The sequence below is a fragment of the Dasypus novemcinctus genome, chromosome 2 (assembly GCF_030445035.2).
Source record: "Dasypus novemcinctus isolate mDasNov1 chromosome 2, mDasNov1.1.hap2, whole genome shotgun sequence".
Taxonomy (NCBI): domain Eukaryota; kingdom Metazoa; phylum Chordata; class Mammalia; order Cingulata; family Dasypodidae; genus Dasypus; species Dasypus novemcinctus.
The window spans coordinates 75,732,142-75,741,742 of NC_080674.1; positions in this window are offsets into that span (position 1 = coordinate 75,732,142).

Sequence of the window (9,601 nt, forward strand, 5' to 3'; positions counted from 1 at the left end):
TTTCCTCTGCTTACACCTTCAATAGTTTCCCATTGCACTTAGGAAAAAGTCCAAAATCTTTTCCATGAACTCCAAGGCCCTGCATGATTTGGTCCCTGCCTTTCTATTTAAGCCTCATTTCCCCACATTTTTCCCCACTTTCCTTGCCTTGGTTTCTCAAGTGTGCCGCTCTCTTAAGTATCCCAGGACCTTTATACATACTCTTACCCCTGCTTGGAATGGTTGTCCCACCTCTTCTGTCCTGAGCTAATTCCACTTCATCCTTCTTGTTAAGTGTCACCTCCTGAGGAAAGCCTTCCTTGTCACAAACCCCTCCCTCAAAATAAAACTGGGTCAGGTCCCATGGTGCTAGAGCTGGCTAGTGAGAGCTAGACCTTTGCAAGCTGGATGTTAAATACAGTTATTATTAGAAATTAAACTTACAATTAAAAGTTATTTTGAAACAAATGTAATAAACACTCAAACCTTCTTACAACTTACTTATTTTATGATATTATACTATTACGCAATGCTCTTGAGGCCATCTGTAAGGTAGAAATACTATGTAACAGTGCTCTAATGTGCATTTCTTCCCAACTTTGCCTTGAAATCCGTCATGGTGGGAGGATTTACACCATGGAAACTGGCAAATGCTACCAATCAGAGTTTGTTTTTGGACAGCTGGTGTTAACATTTACCAGTACACTACAACTGGTCAGATCCCCCGTTCCATACTATCACGGCACTCTGAATTTCTCTGTTGTTCTTTCCAAGCTTGTAAGCTTTCAATTCGTTTTTTGAAAAAAAATTTTTTTAATGTCTGTGCTACTCACAATAATGTGAACTCTGAGAAAGAGACGAGGGTTCATGTTGTTTTATATTGATCCCTGCATCCTTAACACTGAGCACAATTCTTTTTTTTTTAATATGTATTTTTTAAAGATGCTTTAGATTACATAAATATTACATCAAAAGTATAGGGCATTGATTGTACACTTTGGATGAATTGTATGGTTTATTAATATGTATCAATAAAATTGATTTATTAAAAAAACAAAAAAGTATAGGGGATTCCCATATACCCCACCCTCTTCCCTTCCCACATTTTCCCCTATTAACAACATCTTTCATTAGTGTGGTACATTTGTTACAATTAATGAACACATCTTGAAGCATTGCTTCTAAGCATAGTCTATAGTTTACATTATATTTTACACTTTGGCCCACACAATTTTATAGGTTTTGACAAAATGTGTAATGGCCTGTATCCATCATTGTAATATCATGCAAGACAATTCCAATGTCCCCAAAATGCCTCCATGTTGCACCTATTTTTTCTTTTCCCTCACCTCAGAACCTCTGGTGGCCACTGCCTTTATATCAATGATATAAGTTCTTCCATTGCTAGAATAATAATAAGTCTACTTTAGTCCATAGTTGCTTTCTCCTCTTATGTTTGTTCATTCCTTAATCTTGAGGATTTTGGGATGGTGTTGCCTCTCTGCCTTCGATTGGGAGGGGCCTTAGATCCCATGGGGCAGATGGATGCAACTGTATGCTAGCACTGTTATTGGCACATGATAAATAGTCAATGATTTTTGTTAACAGATTGTCAACAAAGCCTAAGAAGCAAATATCCAATGTTTAAATATAGGTGGATAGATGGCAGGGATTCATCTTGAAAAGTATGAAATTTTCCATTTCACTGACTGGGCCATCTTGAGGATTTAAATAGTAATGATCATTTAATTCTGTTCAGAATTCTTACCAGGTTTAAACATTTCTTTGATGTCTTTTCAGTTAGGAGATAGTGATAGCCTAGGATGATTCTACCTCTTTGCAGAGCTCTCTCTGAAGGTGTGATGGTTAGCTAATGTGTCAAGTTGGTGAGGTAATTCTGCCCAGTTGTTTGGTCAAATAAGCACTGGCTCATTGTAATACAAGGACATTTATGGACTTTGGTCATCCGTGAGTTTACTGCATAGATGGCCAATTACATCTACAATCACCCAGGGAGATTGCTATCAGCAATGAATGACGTTTTATCCAATCAGTTTAATGCCTTAAGAGGGGAAGTGATTTCAGCTTTCAAAGATAATTTCCCAGCTTGACTTCCCACAGTCAACATCTCCTGGGAACTCATCAAGGACCTTCACTGGACTTTCATCAGAGCCCCGGGTTTGCAGCCTGCCTGGGGAATCTGGACTTGTGCATCCCACAGTAACATGAGAGAATTTTATAAAATCTCTTACTATTTACATATAACTTCTGTTGGTTCTGTTTCCCTAGAGAACCCTGAGTAATAGAGCTGGCATACCCTGCAAGCAGCCTGTTTCATGTAGTGCGTGCTCAGTACGTTATAAACAACTGAACCTGCAGACTCTAGCTGGTCTGTGCAACTTCACCTGATTAGTCTACGGGGCTTTTTACTTCTTCTAGCGCCAGACCTTGCCTTTGCTGGCAGAGGAGGGGACCCCCAGAATCTCGAAATGACCCCAAACCCAAATACAATCATGGCGTTTTATTTAATTTGAGTTTTTAAACAAACCAACCTACAGACCATAACTGGCAGTTTGTTGGAAGCCAACCTAAGGGCACGAAGTCGCACTTTCTAGCCCAGGGCTGGGATAGCTGAGAAGAGGTAGCCAACACTTATCCTAACCCTATGTAAGGATTAAAATTCCAAATGTTATCACTATCCTCAGAACATGTACTGGTGAATGACATAGCTGGGTAGAGCTAGGTCCAGCCTTACAGAGTCATTCCTTCATAGAAGCAGCTTACATTTCTATATCCTTTTGGGGATATTCACTTTGAGTAAGCATTGGTATAGATCAGGTGACTGTAGAGCTAGATAGATCCAAAGAAGTTTACCTGGACCACCTCTTCATTTTATGAAAACCAGGAACACAGAATGATGGACCGTCTCACTCAGGATCCAAGGGTGGAACCCACGTGGTCTTGCTCCTGGTTGTGTGCTCATTCCACTGCTCCGCTCCAGCTGTGCAATGCAAAGGCTATGGGTCAAAATGACCAGTGTCTTCTCCCCTCTGTTCAAACTTAAGGTTAAAAACCCAAGGGAGCAAAGCGGGTGTAGCTCAGAAGTTGAGTGTCTTCTTTGCATGTATGAGGTCCCAGGTTCAATCACCGGAACCTCCTTAAGAAAACAAAAACAAACCCAAGGGAGGAACAAGACAGTGGACCAGGTTGGGCATCTCTCTGACACCCAGAAAAAGGTCTTCCCTATTGCAACTTCTTAACGAGAAACAAGGAACTAAAATATTTTGTTTTATTTTAATCAGGCCAATAAAACATATTCAAATAATTATCATTACTGTTTTTTTAGGGGGACTAAAAGAGTAGACTATTTTTGAGGAGGGTTTAACTGTTACTAGCAAAATGTCATCATCTTTGCAATCCTAAAAGCATTGGATTTAGCATTATGCAATGCAAGTTCATTTTTATTTAGAGACTTAAAATGAATTATACATTATAAAATATGAGCAGGGAAACCATTATCATATACCGTGATAACATCTTTATATTCTAGACACCAATATTGCACTCATTCTGCATTCCAGTGAATGTAATTAAATAGAAAGGGATTAGCATTCTGGTGTGCTTTGATATTTTAAACAGGCTCTGGAGATTTTCTGGTTAAACATGGCAGAATAAACACTTGTTTTTTCCCTCCACTGTGTCCTGAAATACCACCAAAATAATAGTATAAGGGGGAAAAAAGAAATAAGCCACAAGTTCCAAGTGAATGGAAATGGATATAACTTAGGCAAGACATATGAAAAAATTGAGTTGGAAAGAGAAGAACTTATGTGAACTGACTTGGACTGGAGAAAATGGAAAGCCAAGCCTGCTCTGTGGAAAGCTGGCAAGAAGCTGGTTGATTGGCTCTTCAAAATCCCACAAAGCCTTTGGCTTTAATGCAGAGTAGGACTGAAGACTGGAAGGATGGTGAGATATATGGAAGCAGCAAGGACCCACATTTCTTCCCTGAGCTCAGCCAGGTGACTGCTTCTCTCAAACACTGGCAAAAGACTGGAGTTACTTGCGGAGGAACTTAATCAGAGGGGACCTGGACCAGGGAACCCAAGGCAGAGCTGAGGGCAGGGCTGAGAGAACTCAATGAAATTAGGTGAAAGTCTGTGTACCAAATGCAGAGACCCCAGACCCCTTCTCCTCCTTCATTCTCAGAACACCAGCTGCCAGGTTTATAAAACCCATGCAGGAAATTCGTGGTAGATTGAATCCGGCCCCCCACAAATGTCTGTTTAAGTCCTAACCCCTAGTCCTGTGGTGTAAACCCATTTGTAAATAGGACCTCTGAAGATGTTATTAGTTAAGATGAATTTGAAGATCCTATTTAGATGACACTAAATTGAATCAGGGTGGGCTTTACTCCATATGCCTGGAGTCCTTATAAGCAGAGGCAGTTAGTAGAGGCTGGAAGTCATGGGACACCAGAGAAGCAGACACAAGGAGGAGAGGTCACCATGTCACAATGGATCACGGGAACTCTACAGAGACCAGGGGAAAGCAAGCTCTGCCAAAACCTTGATGTCAGACTACTGGCCTTCAAAATCATAAGACAATAAATTCCTGTTTTTAAGCCAATCAACTTGTCGTATTTGTCATAGCAGCCTTGGCAAACTAAGAGAAGATTAGAGAATTCTACTCTGGAGACTCTGGTCAGTCCAAATTGGATACTGGTGTGTGTGTATTGGGGTGGTGAGTGAGGCCCCACAACTAAATTCCTGCTTTCTCAACAGAGGTTTTCAAGCTTGGCTGCACAATGAATCACCTGGGAATGTTTCATGTCTGCTAACACCTAGGTTCCACTTCAAGGGGTTCTGGTTTAACGGGTCAGGAGTGCAGTACCAGCCTTAGGAATTTGCTGAGGCTCTCCAAGTAATTTTAATATACAGCCAAAATTGAGAAACTCTGTCATGAACTCCACGAGTCAACAAGCTTTGCTCATACATGGAACTTCCAATCATCTTTTAAATTTTAATTTATTTTATTCTGCTAACATATAAACATAATCTAACATTTCCCCTTTCAGTTTCAATTTCAGTGCTGTTAATTACATTCACAATGCAATTACCAAAAACATTTCCGTCATTCCAAATAGGAACCCTGTACATTTTAAGACTTAAATTCCCTTTCCTTATCCCCACCCCATCTGCTGGTAGCCTATATACTAAATTCTGACTCTGTGAGATCGCTTACTTTGTTTCAAGTTTGTTAGATCATGTAATATTTTTCTTTTGTAGTTGGCTTATTTCACTCAACATGATGTCTTCAAGGTTAATCCATGTTGTCACGTTTATTAGGACTTCATTCTTTTTATGGCTGAATAATATTCCACTGTATGTATATACCAAAATTTATGTATCCATTCACTGGTTGTTGGACACTTGAGTTGCTTCCATCTTTTGGCAATTGTCAATATTGCTGCTGTGGACATTGGTGTGCAAATATTCGTTTGAGTCCCTGCTTTCAAATCTTTTTGGTATATATGTGGTAGTGGGATTGCCAGGGACTATGGTAGTTCTATACTTAGGTTTCTCAAGAACCGCCAAACTGTTTTCCATGGCAGCTGTACCATTTTACATTGCCACCAGCAATGAATGAGTGTTCCTGTTTCTCCTCATCCTCTCCAACATTTGTTATTTCCTGTTAGTTTTTTTTTTTTTTTTATATGCTTTCTGGTCATTTGTATGTTTTTGGACAGAGGTCTGTCCAAGTCTTTTCCCCATTTTTTAATTGGCACCATTTTGTTAAGTCAAAGGACTTTTTTTTATATATACTGGGTATTAATCCTTCATTGGATATGTAATTACCAAATATTTGCTCCCATTGTATAGGTTGTCTTTTAACTTTCATGGCAAAGTCCTTTGAGGACCAAAAGTTTAAAATTTTGATGAAGTCCCATTTATCTATACTTTTCTTTTGTTGTTTGTTCTTTCAGTGTAAGTCTAAGAAATCATTGTCTACCACTAGATCCTGAAGTAGCTTCCCCATGCTTTCTTCTAGTTTGATAGTTCTAGATCTTATATTAAGATCTTTGGTCCATTTTGAGTTGATTTTTGTATATGGTGTGATGTAGGGGTCCTCCTTTTCTTTTTCAAATGAAGATCCAGTTTTTCCAGCACCATTTGTTGAAGAGACTACTTTCCCATTAAGTGGTTTTTGCACCTTGTGAAGTTGGCTATACATGTGAGGGTTAATTTCTGAGATCTCAATTCTAGTCCATAGGTCTATATTTCTGTCCTTTTACCAATACCATGCTGTTTGAATACTGTGGCTTTGTAATAAGTTTTAAGATTGGGAAGTGCGTGTCCTCCAACTTCATTCTTTTTCAAGATGCCTCTCAGTATTTGGGGTGCATTACCCTTCCATATAAATTTGATGCAATCCATTTTGATGCTTTTACATTTCTACAAAGAAGGTTGTTCGAATTTTATTGGGATTGCATTGAATCTATAAATTGCTTTTGATAGTATTGACATCTTAACAAGATTTAATCTTCTATTTCATGAACACAGAATGCCCTTCCATTTATTTAGGTCTTCTTTAATTTCTTTTAGCAATATTGTATAGTTTTCTGTGTATACGTCTTTTACACCCTTGGTTAGATTTATTCCTAGATTTTTTATACTTTTAGTAGCTATTTTGAATGGATTTTTTTCTTGATTTCTTGTTTTGATATTCTTTGCTTGTATATAGAAACACTACTGATTTTTAGGAAGTGATCTTGTACCCTGCCACTTTGCTAAATTCTTTTTTTTTTTTTTAGCTCTAGGAGCTTTGTTGTGGATTTTTCAGGATTTTTTTTGTACATAGGATCATGTCATCTGCAAATAGGGAAAGCTTTACTTCTTTTTTTCCAATTTTGATGTCTTTTATTTCATTTTTTGCCTAATTGTTCTGGCAAGAACTTCCTGTACACTGTTGAATTACAGTGGTGACAATTGGCATCCTTGCCTTTTTTCTGGTCTTAGAAGGAAAGCATTCAGTTTTTTACCATTAAGTTGGATCTTAGCTGTAGGCTTTTCAAATATGCCCTTATCATGTTGAGGAAGTTTCCTTCTATTCTAGTGTACTAAGTGTTTTTATCAAGAAATGGTGATGAATTTTGTCAAATGCATTTTCTGCATCAATTGACATCAACATGTGGTTTTTTCCCTTTCATTTGGTTAATGTGGTCTATTACATAATTGACTTTCTTATGTTGAACCAACCTCGTATACCAAGGATAAATTCCACTTGGTCATGGTGTATAATTGTTTTTATGTTCTGTTGGATTCAGTTTGCTAGTATTTTTTTTAATCAATCTTATCAGTACATATTAATAAAGCATACAATTCATCCAAAGTGTCCAGTCAATGATATTTGGTATAATCACATAGTTCTGCATTCAACAGTTCAAGTTACTAGAGCATTTTCATTATTTCAATAATAATAATAATAATAATAATAATAAAACAGACAAACAAACAAGAAAATTCCCCACCCCTCAATCTCTGTTTCCCCTGCGGTATATAGCTACTGTTTCTGGCTATTGGTTTGGTAGTATTTTGTTGAAGATTTTTGCATCTCTATTCATAAGAGATATTGGTCTGTAGTTTTATTTTCTTTTCTTTAAGATTTATTTATTTATCTATTTCTCTCCCCTTCCCCCCAGCCCCAGTTGTCTGTTCTCTGTGTCTATTTGCTGCGTGTTCTTTGTCCACTTCTGTTGTTGTCAGCGGCACGGGAATCTGTGTTTCTTTTTGTTGCATCATCTTGTTGTGTCAGCTCTCCTTGTGTGTGGTGCCATTCTTAGGCACGCTGCACTTTCTTTCTCGCGCTGGGCGGCTCTCCTTATGGGGCGCACTCCTTGCGCGTGGGGCTCCCCTACGCAGGGGACACCCCTGCGTGGCAGGGCACTCCTTGCACACATCAGCACTGTGCTTGGGCCAGCTCCACAAGGGTCAAGGAGACCCAGGGTTTGAACCACGGACCTCCCATGTGGTAGATGGACGCCCTAACCACTGGGCCAAGACCGCTTCCCAGTTTTCTTTTCTTGTGCTATCTTTTTCTGGTTTTGGTATGAGGGTGATGTTGGCCTAGTTGAATGAGTTAGGGAGTGATCCCTCCTCTTCAGTTTTTTGGCAGTTTGAGCAGGATTGGAATTAATTCTTCTTGGAATACTTTATAGAATTCCCCTGTGAATCCATCTGGTCCTAGGCTTTTTTGTGTTGGAAGGTTTTTGATTACTGATTCAATCCTTTCTTTACTAGTCATGGATTTGTTGAGCTCTTCTTCTTCTTTTTGAGTCAATGTAGGAAGTTTATGTGTTTCTAAGAATTTGCCCATTTCATCTACATTATCTAATTCATTGGCATACATTTGTTCATAGTATCCACTTACAATACTTTTTTTATTTCAGTGGGGTCAGTATCAATGCCACCCTTTTCATTTCTGATTTTCATTATTCATACCTTCTTTCTTTTTGTCTTTGTCAGTCTAGCTAAAGGTTTGTGGATTTTATTGATCTTTTCAAAGAACCAGTTTTAGTTTTACTGATTCTATTGTTTGGTTGTGTTTTTTTTTTTTCCTATTTCATTTATCTCTGCTCTAATATTTGTTATTTCCTTCCTACTGTTTGCTTTGGGTTTAGTTTGTTCTTATTTTTGAGATTAGGTCACTGATTTGAAGTCTTAGGGCTATAAATTTCCCTCTCAGCACTGCCTTTGCTGAATGCCACAGTTTTGGTATGTTGTATTTTCATTTTCATTTTCCTCAAGATATTTCCTAATTTCACTTCTAACTTCCTCTTTAACACATTGGTTGTTTGAGAGTAAGTTGTTCAATTTCCATATATTTATGAATTTTCCCTTTTCCATTTGTTATTGATTTCTAGCTTCATTCTGTTGTGGTTGGAGAATATACACAGAATGATTTCATGATTTTTTAATCTATTAAGACTTGTTTTATGACACAAAATATAGTGTACCCTGGAGAATGATCCATGCATACTCAAGAAGAATGTGTATTCCATTTTCATTGGGTGCAGTGTTCTACATATGTCTGTTAGGTCTAGTTTGTTTAGTGTATCATTCAAATCCTGTTCTTTCTTATTGATCTTTTTTAAGAGAACAGTCAATTGTAGACTCGCTTTAATGGCAAAAAAGACAAGAAAAAAAAAAACTAAGGAATACATAAAAATAGCACTGCCCATTATATATGTTGAATGAGGTGTTTATAGCCATGTAATCCAACTAGTTATTTTCCCCTCTTTAATTTTTATGCCCTGTCTTTAATTATAGGTATTATAAGTTACACTAAGTTAAATCAAAAACAAAATACCCTTGGATTTGAGTAATTCCACACAGAAAATTGAGTACATGGGAACTAGAGTTTTAACAAAATTTTTGGGAAAGATTCAGTAGTTAATTCACTAAATTAACTAGTTCTGTCAAAGGCAGCTATAAAAAATACACATCATAAGCTAAACAGTTAAGAGTGGAGAAAGCCTGCCATTTCTTAATGTATCTGGTGAGTGCTGTAAACCCAAGACAGAAGCATCTTAAATAGAGAACATTTAGGCATTCAGACGTGT